We start from the raw sequence: 15,009 nt of genomic DNA on the forward strand, positions 1-15,009 counted from the left end.
ACCTTTAGGGCAGGTCTGCAGTTGGCCTTTCTGCAGAAGGTTACTCCACCCTTAGGAAATCCAGAGTTCTGGTTCCCACAGTGCTTATGACTCAGCAGTGTAGCTGCCCTTAAACAGAATTACTCGTCCAACAACTTAAAATGCTTTGCAAGCACTAATGAATTAAGCCTCCCAATGTCTTGAGACGCAAGGTATTACTGATAGGTAAACCAAGGCAGAGTGTGAGTCATGTGCAGAAGTGCATTGCAAACCCTCTCTCTCGCAGCCCTGCAAAGAAATTTTGACCTCATGGAAGTCAGAAGTAAAATCCCTTTAACTTATTAAGGCCAGAATTTCACCCTTGAAGTCCTATCTCCTGCTTTTCTTCACTGAGCCCTCCAGGCCAGATCTTTAGCCGCTGAAAACCAATTGAGCACGATGCGTTATTCAGCCTGAGGATCTTTTGAAGATTCCATTTCACTAGGTGTGCAGCCATGTACAAATTGCTGCATGTGCACAGGGGGCCTGAATTGTAGTTGCTTTGAGTAGCTCAAGACTGGTGCATGTAAAATTCCTGCTGCAGCGCTCTGCTTGCATATGCTTCTGTCACACGAGGTGCGGAGCTGATGTGTCTTCCTTTAAGGCTGGTGAATGCTTTTCAATGTCTGGCACTCAGCTTTTTACATTGCGTAAAGTTACTTCCTGCTAATCTTCGTATTCTGACATAATTAGATTACATGCACTTTAGAAGCCGTTATAAACATCTCGTGTGCCAAGGTCCAGTATTACAGGCAGTAGTACTTTGCTTGGGGCCTGAATCAGTTCCCTATTATAGAGTTAGATCCGGCTTCGTTGAAGCCACTGGGAGAATGCCCAGGATTTTGGTGGTACGAGGACCACAGCCTTTAGAGGGAGCGCCTGGCTTAAGAGGGTCAGGTGTCATGAAGTCAAGTCTTTCTATTAGGAAAGTTGTAATTTCCTTTTGAAGATCAGTGACTCATTGAATCATGGCTGTGAACAATCCCACAGGATTTCCTTAGATTTGTGATACCTGAAGGTAAGCTTGAAATGGCGTTCAGGGGTCTGATCCATCTCATTTTCAAGTCAGTGACTAAACTTTTGTTTACTACTATAACGCAGATCAAGACAGTTGCATAATCGTGGGGGCCTGATCCTGCATCAGCCTCCAATAAAACAGTAGAAAGGGCTACCGGAAAAGAATCAGTTGAAATGCGGAATCTGTAGTCATAAAGAATTCATAAAGCTTGACGACCTCATTTCACAGCAGATGAAGAGGCTAGAGGAGCCCTTTGTTTCTCTGTAGATTTTTAAAGTAGTTTTGCTTCTTGATGTTAGCCACCCTCTAAAATTCATTCGCTGCAGTTTTAGATGTAATTCTGGACAAACTGAGTGAAAGAGTGGAGATTTCACCCACTTGGATAATCCTTTATCTAGGATTTAAGCTTCCCTATTACAAGGAGAAGAACATATCGCTCCAGTCAATCATGGATGAGTGAGCTTTTAGATAAGGCCTTTCCTATAATACACCCACAACACTTTATTTTCCTCTTGCTGTACTGGAACTGACCTCCCCACTTGGGTGAGTGTCGTGCAGGCAGAGATAGGGACTGTGCCGTGCTGCTTGGCTGACACACATTTCAGAGCAACACATTCCAGCAGATGAACCCATTTGCACAGTTGAGTGATCTAAACTTAGAAAGCTAATTTCTCTAATTACAAAGTGAGACTGAACTCCTGTAAAGCTTTTCATCACCTGAGTGGAATGGCAATTGCACTTCCATAATCATTTAATGTTTAGAAACTAATTAGAAAGCGTTTTGTGGGGAGGCCACACCCCGTGTTAGACTATTTCACAAATGGATCAGGAGAGAAAACTACCTACCATGAGAAAGTTGAGCAAGTGGCAGAGGTTAGGAGAAAGAGTACAGTTTACCAAACACTGAGCAGTGCATGCCTACTTCCATAAAAGCTGCCGTTCTTCAGAACCAGGTGATTTCTTGAAGCTGTATCTCTAGGCAAGCTTTCCAAATGTGACAAAAGATTTTGGAGAAGAAGATGCTCTGGTGACCAGAGATCCAAATCCAGTTTGCTGCTACAAGCCCTTACTTTCCTCTTTTCCTGGAGCACGTTGCTTAAGAGAATCAAAATTTCAAAGCCCTGTTGTATATATTGTGCACGTGCGTTTTGTGACTTTGAAATTGCTACCTTAGTTTTTCTGTACCTTACCTCCCTGGAATTAAAATGCGGCACTAAATCTAATTCAGAGGATACTCTGAAAACAATAAAAAATAAAGACTGTGGGGTACTCAGAAATGACTGTAGTGAGAACCAGTAACGTTCCTGAAAGAGTTAAAAGTTGTAGAGCCAAAAAATATGTCTATTGTAGAGCTTTTAAGTTTTATCCAGCTGTAATTAACTGAATCCATAACATTATTGCTTTCTGTTACAGCTTAAAATTGAGACCTTACTCCATTCCAGAGAATAGTACTGTTTCTCCTTCGGTTTCCTTTATTTATATACATATAAAACCTGCTTTCTGGTTGCTTCTCTGTTAACCGTTCGAGGATCAGATGCCTCCACTTTTACCTGTGAACTAAATTGCTTTGTCCTTCAGTTATCCTCCCCAGCGGTGGGATTCCTATACACTGGGGATTTGATCACAAATCCCTGCTTTCTAAAAATGTGTGAGAGCTGAGACTACGGTCTTTTAGGTCTGAGTAGGGGTACATCTTATCAAGCTAGAGTCGCTTCCAGTAGGTGCAAAGACTGTGACACTGAGCAGTGCTGGCACATCTGTCACGGACAAGATGACACTTTCATTTGATAAGCAGTAACCTCAGCTATTGTCAGTTGTAGAAAAGTCTGTACCAAAACCTAGGCTGAGCCCTGTCCCCAGTAAACAACTGATGCTTTTAAGAGAGCTCCAAATTTCTAGCAGGGTTTTCCTCACAGCTTTCTGCAAGGGTTCTTCTTTTAGCCAATTTTACTCAGTAACTGCTCAGTTCAAGTTTCATTTTCTTGCTGTGAAAGCATCAAAATGTCTGAAGTTTTCTTTTAATGTAGATTGTTTTCTCTTCATTGTTAAATGCATATGATAGCATATGTTTGATACATTCTCAATCACAAATGATCCTAAGGGTGCAAGACTGAAGAATACAGGGGTGTCGTTTTGCTAAGGAAATGTCTAAAAAGAAGAGGGCTGCAATTAGCAAATTTAAATTTGGGTGTACAGTATCTGATTTCTTGCCTTTGCTCTCTGTTATTCCATGGCTGATCTAATATTCCATGCCTTGGGTTTACTTAGTCCTGCATGGGAAATATAAGTGGAGTTGCTTTGTTTGGTGTGAAGAAATATTTAGAGGAGTTAGGATTACTAAAACCCAGATTCAGTCCAAAATATAAATGTGCCTAAATCAAGGAACAAAAAACTTTAAGTTAGGGATACACTTAAGTAACTTGCTGGAATGGCTGGTGAGTTGAGCCTCAAAGTTGGGTGGATGGGAGTGACCCTGCTGATCTACAGGGGAAATGTTTCTCCAGGGAGTTAGGGGTATATGCAGTGGCACAAAGACCCGTGCTTGCTTAGTCCTTTGGCACTGCCTGCTCCCTGGCAGAAGGAACCTTTTTGTATCAGCTAAATATTTTTAGATAAAGCATAGGCCCCAGAGGGTGCCTAGCATCCTTGGGGGTACAGATAATGACAAGGCCTTAGGCAAAGGGGCTAAGAATGGCTTTCTCTGTGTCCATCTTTTACACGGGGGAAAAAAGCCCAAAACCTTGACCATTCTTCATGTTACAACAGTGCCACTGGCATGCAGGTGTTATGTATATGTGCACTGAGGGCTTTTCTGCCACTGGTCATGCAGTGAGAGATGTGACAGGACTGTATGTTAGAGCCAGCAGCACTCGGAAGGGTCTGAGTCTGCTCTAATTCGGGAGTTTTGGTGTTGAAACACCGCATTTTGAACAAGGTCCATATCAACTTCAGCAGTTAATCGCTAGGGCTTCTCCCAGTCCCGCGCTGGAGTTAGCTGTGACCCAGGTGCCTGCAACTACTAGCAGGGTTGTGGAAACAAGAGTGAATGAGAAGGAATGAACTAAGAATAGACTAGGGGCATCATGGAGAACTGGCAAATAAAAGGCCTTATTCTTGGGCATATGAGCAAGATACGGCGCCCTGTCACCTTGCGTCTCTGATGAAAGGTTTTTCTTTGCTCTTTCTACAGTAGCTGGAAGGTTTTACATTCCTGCCTCCCTGTCAGCTGTTCTGTCTCACAATGTTTTCAAACACACGGGAGATGATTTTTCCTTCAATTGCTCCTGACCTCGGCCCTGAGTCATGGACCACTCTAAGTGTGGTGAAGGACGTCTCCAATTTGCGGCACTGTGGCGGCAAGACAGGCTTGGAGAAGACCTGAAAGAAAAAGAGCCCTGCTGTAGAACTGGACCCTTAAAACCAATTGATTTCTTTGAAGGTAATGGCATTAACCAGTGTGCATCCGCTTTCTGTCCGAAAACGGCCACAGACTCTTGCAGATCCACAGTCTGTGTGTTGCCCTGAATGGCTGGGGTTTTTTTATATATATAATGATGATTTTTATTTACTGTGGCAGAGGAGAATGAATGAGAGTCTGCCACAGCATGAATAGAAGCAATTCCACACCTGTCCCTATAAATTCACGTTTGTGGTTGGCTGCCTTTTATTGTCCTCCCTCCTCTGGGGCTGCAGGGGAGTGTGTTCGTGTGTGTAGAAGGATTTCCCAGCCTAGTGGGTGACCCCTCATCTTGCTGCTCCAAGCAGTGGCTTCCCTCCTCTCCTTTCTTTCCAATATTTATTGGAAGCACGTGCTAAGGAATCTGTGAGCCTGCAATGCTAATGAGTGTGTGGCACAGAGTGGAGCAGGGCACCAGATGCAAAGGGACAGGCATGTTTCCTAATGAGGGAGTCCCGAGACCCATCTGTTGAGTCTCGTGGGCCCTCAATGAAGTTAGCTGCGCAAGGTTGCCAGAGGAGGTTTTTTTCTCTAATGCTTTTAGTTCTCAACAAGTGCAATCCTGTATAGAGCAGCATGTCATGGGGTTAGGCTTTGTTGTTACTAGCAGATAATGTGACTTTGAAAAGAACGCCCCCACCCCAGCTGAAAGGAGGATAACCCTCCTCTACCCCCTTCCTTCCCATCCTCCTTGCTCAGATCAATAACAGGTCCCTAGACACAAAGCCTGCATTCTTTTATTCTCAAATTAGAGCAGCTGCAGCAGCAACACCACAGCTCATTGGAAACCTATTAGCTTTTGAAAGACTTAATCCAGTTTGAAAATAACTAGTGTTTCTCAATCCTTCACGCACTCACTCCTGTAAGAGGCAATATTCTTAGGCTGCACTGAGAGTGGACTGGGCTTATTATTATAATAACCTACATCTCTCTCGGTGTCCCAAAGGGGCAACAAAGAAGGCAAAATGTCAGTTTCCCAGCTTCACATGGCCTAAGAACATCGGATTTACTCTGCCATATCACACCCTATTACGGAGCTATGCCGCCTACCATCCTGCCTTCAATAGTGTCCAATACATTGTGATTCACTCTCCAATTTCATAGTTTTTAAGGCCAGAAGGGACTATTATGATAATCTATTTGACCTGCCCAACATAGACAGTAGGATTTCATCCTAGGTGGGACAAAAGTTGGGAGCAGCTGGATTCTTTGATGCTGCTCTGCTGGGCAACAGTGGAAATGTGGGGGATTTTGGAGGGTACTCTTTGCTATAAGGGGAATTTGTTTTTTTAAGCACATTAAATACAGAGCTTTGCGACTGGGAGCCTTGTGCATAGTCAGCAAATGCCTTGCTGTAGAGTTAGGGGAGCTGATTTTAGGTAGAAAAGGCTTGCTCACCTGTCTTGGTTTCTTGTTTAGCTTTTGTATCTAATCACCCCTTTACTGTGGATTTCCCTGCAGTAACCCTGTGAGCTAGTTACTCTCATTTTAAAGGTGGGGACCTGAACTACAGCAATTGCTTTGCCCTTCAGAAACATTTAGGCCATAAATGCCTTAATCTGGTGCTCCAGGTCACACTGGAAATCTGTAGGCGATCAGGAAGCTTGTTTTCTCATTTTTCTTGAGTCCCAGCCTAGTGTGTTTGCTGGCACATCTTTCTCTGCTCAGTTTTTTCCTGTACCATGCCAGTTCTAAACCTTTCCTGTAAGTGCTGCCAACTGTTATCGGTAATGACGGTACAGATATTTTACCAGTAGTAGCTGAGGTAGGACCACCAACTGACTTCCTGAAGGCCACCGAACAGCAACAGCTTTTGATTTCTACTGACCTGGACCAGATTCAGTGTGGTGACCTAGAGCTAAGGGGCTCAGTATCTCATTACTAATCCCTTGAGCTAGCCAATTCCTTCTACCAAGTCAATGTTTTCTAAAGTGTTAAAAGACTTTTCCTGCCTGCCCGCCCATTAAATCCTGCTCTTCTGTCCGTGTCCTTGGATCAGCCTAATCACTGAAGTGGATCAGTTTCAAGTGTTAACGATGCAAGCTGTGGTACTGACAACGCAGAAGATGGCAGGCAGCGCAGCCGAGGCACTGCATTGCGGGCAGCAGGACAGACACTGCTCTTAGGGGTCTGCTTTGGGGTAACCCTGAGATGCTGCTTTTGTAATACATTGCCAGCTGGAACATGTGGTGTTTCCTGCTTCTAGCTTATTTATCTGAGATTTACAATTCATATCTATTTCTAGATACTTTAAATCTAGAAAAAAGAAACCAGGTGTTTCTGTGGATCATCCACTGGCATTACTGTTTGGGTGCCTCAGGTACTAATTCTCTTCTGTGATATTTTAATCCTCTCACTTTCTGAGTCGGGGAACCTGGCTTCACAGAATGAATCACACAGAACGCCATCACTATGTTCTAATGTGTCCTAATTATTGAAGTCTTATATTTTAAAGATACAGAGAAATGTGTTTCAAAAGAGTGTGTACAGAAAATCGCCACGTTTTACATTGGAATCTGCAATGACCTCATCCACATACATGTAGCAGGAAATAGCTTCCATTTTCTTGATTTTAAATTGGATACAGAGCAGCTCAGAAGTTCAGATCTTCTATATATGTGTCTCTTCTTCCAGCAGAGCTTCTTCAAAATTCATATAGGCTTACAAGGGTGGGTATTTGCATTGCTCCATGCATTTACTTTTTTCCCCCCTCATATATATCTGTATGAAAAATGGGAACTATTCTTAGACATTTCGGCTACTCATCCTTGATAGCTGTTTTCTTAATGTTTACTCTGGTAAAGTGGGCATAGCTGTGTTTTTATGAGGAATGTTTTTCTTCTAGCAAAGTAGGCATGCTGTTTCCCCCGCTACTTATGCAGCTCTACATGTGGCGATGTCTGTGGACGCACATGCGCTTGAATACAAATTTCCCTCAGCAATTTTTTCTTAAAACAGAAATTATCCATAGACAGCATGTCTGCCTTTGCCTGCATACAGTACACCAGGCTGCAGATGAAAAGAGCATGTATCTCCAAGCTTCTGTACATGCTCTTAAAGAAGGAGTTGTGTATTTGCTGGGGAATACTAACCACATTTGTTCTTACTTTCAGTCAGTGGATCAGGATACTCTAATTTTAGGCTATCTCATTAAGAATATTCTCACAATAGCTAATTAGTCTCCAGAATCTCAGGGGCTTGCTCCTTTTCAACATTGGTGATATCAGTTAATGCCCTGTTAACATTTGAAACTAAGTTCTTAATGTGGAGCTTGACATGAAGGCCCATGTCTAGTAAAGACACAGAAGCAAAATCTAACAGTGTCCTTCCTCTTGCTAGCGCTTTGTTTATCTGAATTGTTTCCCAAGTTAACTCCTGTGGCCTAACCCCATAGAAGAGAAGATCTAATCTCTAATTGTCCTCTGGGACTATTCCTGCAAGGTCCTTGAAGAATATATCCTGTTTCCCAGTCAAAGAGTTATTCCAAGGATGTGTCCTGTCTTCTCTTCTCATTTGAAGATTGTTTACCTGTTATTTATGAACCATGTTTTGTCTATGGACTATTCCTAGTGTGGTGGCATTGTGATGCTTCTTAGAGAAGGAGAAGGATTAAAATGGCTCAGACTTTACATTCAACATCACATATTGTATGCAGATTTACAGTTATATTACAAATGCACCGAAGCCCAGCCAACCCTTGGAAGCAGTAGGAATTCTGCCGTCAGTGGAAGACAGATTGAGTCTGTAATAGAGAAATATTGAGAGAATTCATAATTAGCTGTTCTGGTGATGTTTTAGAGCATCATGGTATATGTTGTTGGGTGTCAGATGTGGAACAAATTATTGACCATGTCAGGATGGTGCTAACATAAAAGGAATTCAAGGATCAAATTATGCGTGAGTCTAAATATTCAAACTCAGCTGTAGCAAACAAAATGCTCTCATTTATGCCAGCTAGGATTACAGTTTGGCAATTTTATTAGAGTATGAAGAGGTCACTTATTGTTTCAAAGACGTTTTTTCCTGAAAGGAAGGCAACCAGTGCTGAAGGGCTGAAAGCACTGAGCTGTGCTCATTTGGATTAAAAATAGGTATTTTGGGCCAGCGGAGCTTCAAAATAAGCAAATCCTCAAACCAAACAGTTTTCCTTTTAGTAGCCGAAAAGGAAACCGCACATCCAGGAGGAATGTAGATCAAAGCAAACTCTGCAAATGATGCAGAAACACATAAAATAACAAACAAGGCTGGTGGGAAGAGGGGAGCTTTTGTAAGCAGATAGGTCTGTTCACATTACACTGAAACCAAATGCAAGATTGCTAAAGAAGATACTTGAGAGGGGTATAGAAGGCTATAGATTTTTTCCCCAGAGGATTTTTTCCAGCCTGTTTTTGCATGTCCGTTGTATTTGCAAAATAACATATGAGGGACATACTCAACACCAGATCTCACTGATAGCAACTTTTGCCTTTCACCACTCTATCTTATCTCTTACTTTCCTACTCTCCCCCTAGCTTCCCTGAGCCTCCTTCTGCCTAAGTCTGTGGCAAAACATGTTTGTTTTACTGCTTGCCCATAATGCTATTAAAGCACATAATCAAGTCATCTTCCGTAACTAAACTTTCCATATTTAGGTAGTTTAACTTTCATACTTTCAGAACAGAACAATTCTTACTGTATGTAAGTATTAGCTGGTTAAATTGGAAAGCATTCGTTTAATGCGTGATATATGAGATTACAAATCTACCTCAGAACTGTTTGTAATAGAAAATATAAAGCGAAAGTTATTGCTAAATATTTTTAAGCTCACTGTTCTACTTATGTTTAAGTAAATATGTTGCTGCAATAATCAGTGCTTGTAAAAATTGAATCGATAGGGATTTGGCAGTTGTTGCAGTGAAGTCGCTCTTTAGCTTAATGATTTGTCCTGTCCTTTCTTAAATGCATCTTCATGATGGGCGTATAATTCCTGAACTTCTCAGGGGTTTGATTCACAGAGTTCTTGATACAAGAGGAAGGACCTTGCAGAAGGGAGAAGGGTCCTTTGTCCTACAGCCATGAAGAGACTAGGATTTCTGGGATAGCTGTGTTCCCTCCTGTGGGTCCAGCAGACCTCTCCCTGTCTGTTTTGTCCTGCTAGCTCCTTCCACGTGCCTCTCCAACTAAAGAAGCTGCACATGTGGTATCTATCTCACCTTTGGTAGGAAACAACTCTTTTCTTGTGCAGAAGGTAATTTATTTCATCTAGGCCAACATGTGAGAAGGAAACACTTTTTTTATGAGCCACATTTCTTTACATAGAATTGAATGTGTCTCTCACCTCTCACCCCTCATCTCTTACAGCCATATACCTTTTGAAAGCACCCTGGTCTGTCCTGCCTAAGGCTGGAGCAGAGCAGGTTCCCGAGGGCTCTGTGGAAGTGAGGACAGGACACAAGCTGGATTGATGCTGCTCCTGCTTGTTGGAAAGATTCTTTTTTGGTTTTGTTTTTTTTGTTTTTTTAAACAAAAAAGAGTAGAGTAGTCCCTTTTCTCTCTGCTTTCCAAAGCAGCCTGCCATCAGGAAGGGCAGGCTCCACCGCATCCTGTACAGGTCATAGGATATATGTTGCACCTTCCCATCTTCCCCTTGGCTGTGCACGAAAAGATGCATGCTCATTGTGTGAACTTACTGTAGAAATGCTACTCTTCTGAAGACCGTCACTGGGATAGCTATGGGGTAGATGGAAAACAATGCCGCTGGGATAGCTATGGGGTAGGTGGAAAACAGTGCTTTCCCACTATACCAAGAGAGGCTTGTTTACACCAGACGAAGATTTCCTCTAGCAAATTTTATTTCTCTAGGACTCTGGAATTGTTTGCCAGTTCTTTGAACTTTTTTTAACATGGCCACTTTTAACTTGAATGGAGACTAGTGAAAGTTTGAGCTCTATATCCGGGGAAGCTCATCTGTGTATGAGCAGTGGACCACTCAATAGGCTCCATGTATCATCAGATACAAAGGGGCAGCCTGCAGCAAAAGGGATGTTTGTACTGTGGCCAGAGTGGGCTTCCTTAAAAATAATAGCCACTATCAATTCACAAGTTAGATGCTTGTAAAAAAAAGTGTCAGCCCGTTTCCTAACCTATTAAGAAGGGAAATAAGACTTGACAGTTCACTATGCTGTGATTCTAAGCATGATGTTTCCCTTAGAAACAGTGCTTATGGTGCTCAGTAGGCAGGGTGAGCACACTACAGTCATTGATGGCAAGTGATTGGAAGATTCGTTGCTGTACAGAAGTTTGTGCATGGCGTGGTTTTAGGTTGTTTCAACCTATCCACATCAAGTGACAAAATGCAAAGCTGTCAGACCTGAACTGGCAAAAAAAAGACGGCATTCTAAAAAGAATACATCCATACAGTGACTTCTATTTTTTTACTCAAATGTGGTCTTTATTTTTGTGACTTCAGGTTACAAAAAATGTGGTCGATGTTGTTGAAAGAGGATTATGCCCAAGCTAGCTTTCCTAAGAGAAACTTGCTTCTAGAGGAATATTTTTGCAAAATTTATTCCCAAGGTGATGCCTTCCAAGTACAGAAAAAAAATTACTTTTGTGACCCCCTTTGTTCTTGGTAGACACATGGCCAGCAGATCTGAAATTCGGTCAGTGCTCTACATCCAATGGCTGAGTGATCCTGGTCACCAGAGGAGAAGACGCTGGACTTGCAGAGTTTTGGGAGGAAGTTCATTGATGAGAGAAAGGATGAAGAGACCTTGATGAAAGGCATGTCCAGCCTAAAGCAGGCTGGACAACTTCTGAGTAATATTATGCAGAGTATTTCAAAGTTGCTAGAAAATCTCTTATTGAGTCCAGGAGCTTTTATACTGTCCCACTGTGTTTATCTGGCCGCAGATATATGGAAAGTCATATTGGAATTGGAATTTTTTTAAGGGCAACAAATCTCTTGGTGAAGGCCTTGTACAGAGATGAAGAGTGAAAGGCTGACTCCTATGAGACAGCTTCCAGTATGGTTGTAATGGCTGTGCTTAGCACTGATAACTGGTATCAGAGATCAATTATGTTAAACAGGAGACAATCCCTAGTCCATAAAACTGAGTTTAAGTAGTTGGGACAGAAACATGGCATAGAGGCATAGAGTGAATTAAAGTGCATAAGAAAGCCTGCTTAGGAATAAGTACTTAGCCCAGACCTTACACAAAACTAACCCAGGCAGGAAATGAAATATATACTTTAACATGAAACTGAAGACATCAATTGTCTGAGGTTCTTTTGCTGAAATACCTTGTTGTGTGCCCCATGGATTGACTACAAGGCTACTCTTTCATTCTGATGACTCAACCAGTGTTGATAAACATAGCTTGAAAACTGATCTAAAAGGACCTGTGGGGTTTTTATTTTACACATTTTTCATCAGCACACAGCTTTCTAAAACATGATTAAATATTTGATAACTTTGACCACAATTAAAACTGATTAGTCTATAATTCAAGGTTTTTCAAAAAAAATAAACAGTTGCCCCCAAACTTCCAGAAGCACAAAAGCCTGTAAAGAAGATCCTTAAACATTAGAAACAGCTGCTTTTACATAACCGTTAATATAGCTGTTGCTTATATTACAGTGTGGTTCCTTCACAGTATCTGTTACGCTTACGTATGTTAGCACAATAATTGTATTCACACTCAAAATAGTCATTGGCTTTTTGTCAACAAAAAGCTATAATCAGAATAATTTTCATATAAGCAGCATTTTCACAATGGAAGTCCTGCATTCAAGTGATTTCTAACAACTCCAAGCTTGAAAGGGACTGTTTTTAAAAGGAAAATGCTATTAATACCACTATATTATAGAGAAGTAAGTTATAGAAGAAGGAAAGCAATAGAGAAGCATGAACACTGTCATACCAGATAAGATATCCAGTGTGATAACATTTGTTGGTATTGGTCAGTACAAGGGGCAAAGAAATTAGAAAGCAATTATTTGCCTAAAGGAAAAAAATATCCTGAGCCTTTAATTAGTAGTTTGGATCAGATTCATGGGCTTTATAACAATTTAGTTGTATCTTGTCATAAATAACACTAATTCATTTTGAAATGGAGCATTTTTGGTTTCCCAGTTGTTCTTCTGGCAGTGTGTTCCACAGATTAATTATTCATATTGAAACTTTTATAAAATCAGTTTTAAATATTCTCTTTCAACTTTATTGGCAGAACCTTTGTCTTTTGTTATGAGAGAGGCTGAAGAGGACATGGACTTTCTGTATGTTTGATCTGTTCTGTAACTCTCATCTCATTTTCATTTAACAATGATAACCCTCGTGTTTTCAGCCTATTTTTTTCCAGATATTTCTTTGAGCTTCTAGCCACTTCACTTGCCAATCTCTGGAGCCCTCTTGTTTCTTCTCTTTTCTCTCTTTCCTGTGGATTCAGTATTTCAGACAAAGAACGTACGTACCAACACTATTGTACTAGGAAAAGAATAAAATTTATACTAAATGCCCATATATTATAAACAACTGTCTAGACAAGATTTTACAACACTTATCTCATCCAAGGCTCTAATTTTTTAGGTTTTAGACTATCAAAGTAGAAGTATAATGAATTCTGTTGCTAGGAAAACGATGGCTTGGCTGAGCCAGGTAGGCATGCTGTGCTGCTACTACTTAATACTTATGGCTGACTGAAAATAAAGGTATTTAAATTGCAGGAGAGCTGCAACACTGAGCATGACTTTTCAGACTGAGCATGATCTTTCATATTGCTGCTGGAGGTAAATTGATAGTGACTCATAGCATAGCGGTACTGAAAATCTGTTGGTTCAGGGCATGTGGTCTTCTACAGAATTATCACATTACAATTTTAATGTTTCCTTTACGTTCGGGTATCTTTAATTCTGGAGTATGTGTTTTAGGAAGGCTTGTGCTCTCCGTATTTCAGAGTGTCTTGCTGCTGACACTGAGCATTAGGCAGTGTGAATGGCTCATTTCAAGTGATCATGGTCTGTGGTGGAAAGAACAGGAATGAGTCCAGTACACACAGAACAACTGGCTTTTATTTACTGAGTCAAAGCTGTAAAACTATAAAGGGAGCAAAAGCTGAAATCAAGGGAGATAGAAATAATGGAGTGGGAAGGGAAAAGGCAAATCAACATTTGAGAGTTCTTCTGTATGAAACGGAGATCTGGGTTCCAGCAATGGGGGAAAGGCATGAGTCATTCTTCCAAAACTTTGCTTGACACAAGAACCCCTTTATTTAAGTTTGGATTTGAGATTCTTGGAGGTGAGGAGTTTATTTATCAGCAAGAATTCACCAAGACCTTCTCTCCCTCTCAACTTTCAGCCTGATTCATCAGAGCCAGAAAGTAGCCTTACATAGTGATAAATACACTCTTAGACTGCTAGCTGACGCTGGAGTCTCCCTTGTAAGATGCAGGAAAAGCTTTCTTAAATTTTATTCTTAAAAAAAAATAAATGCTTTCAGTGTTCCTGGTGGAAACTTCCTGCTCATTGAAGTCTACTTCTTCCTTGAAAAATCTTTAGTCTTTTAGAGCATTTTAAAACATACTCTTAGGAAATGGTATTGCTTTGGGGCATCTAGCTTGTAATCAGTCAATCCTTTCAGAGCCTAGCTCTTCTGTCATGACACGGACCCAGAGCTTGCCTACTGTGGTCCTGGGGAGCCATGTGCCTTATATGTCCATTGCAACTTGCAGGAGGTCAAGTAGGGGGAAGCCAAAGGATTTGTGCAAATGGTGGAGCCAAGCAGAAGGTCAGGGATGGCATTTTGTGGCCCTGGGAAAGAGACAGCTCTTTCTCCCGTATCGGGATGAGTCTCTGTCAGTGCCGAGTCTCATAGGATCATGGGGCTTCCATGGCTGGCACCCAGTGTTCTTAATTTTGTGGTGAATAAGAGCCCTGAAAGCACATAATTTAAGCCGCCTGAAGATAATTGTTTAAATAAATCATTCTCTTGTTTAAAGAATAAATCTTCGGCAAGTTTCAAGAGAGCCTAAAGCACTGCTGATTTTAATCATTATTCTACATAGGGAAGTGTCTATGCTGCTTAGTGTTTCCAAACCAGCAGTGCTGCTATTAAGAAGTCAGGCCTGGATATAGAAGCTGTCACAATTCAAACACAACTTTTTGGGGGATTCCTGAATTCACAGCTGAAAGAGGAGAGGCCCTGGTGAGCAGAGACCCCATGGTCGTCTCCAAGTTTAACTAACCAGTAAGCCACACTACTCCTCAGTTTCCATGTCTGAACACTGGGTTCTGTGGCCAGTGCTCTGTAGCGTATTGCCCTTCTGGAGGGGAGAAAGGCTTCAAAAGAGAGGGGTATTTTTGGTTTTTGGTGTTGATGGGCTGTTGCTGGAATATGGGTTGCGTATGACAGGAAATGTGCTGTGGTGTGTCAGACTGTACCACAGAGAGCGATTCCAGTCAATGGTGGGTGATTTTTATCAGACTGCCCTGTGGTCATCCAGTGGGCTCCCCAGGGCTCTGCTGGGGATTTTCTTGTTC

Source organism: Numenius arquata, chromosome 7 (assembly GCF_964106895.1).
Source record: "Numenius arquata chromosome 7, bNumArq3.hap1.1, whole genome shotgun sequence".
In the NCBI taxonomy this organism is placed as follows: Eukaryota; Metazoa; Chordata; class Aves; order Charadriiformes; family Scolopacidae; genus Numenius; species Numenius arquata.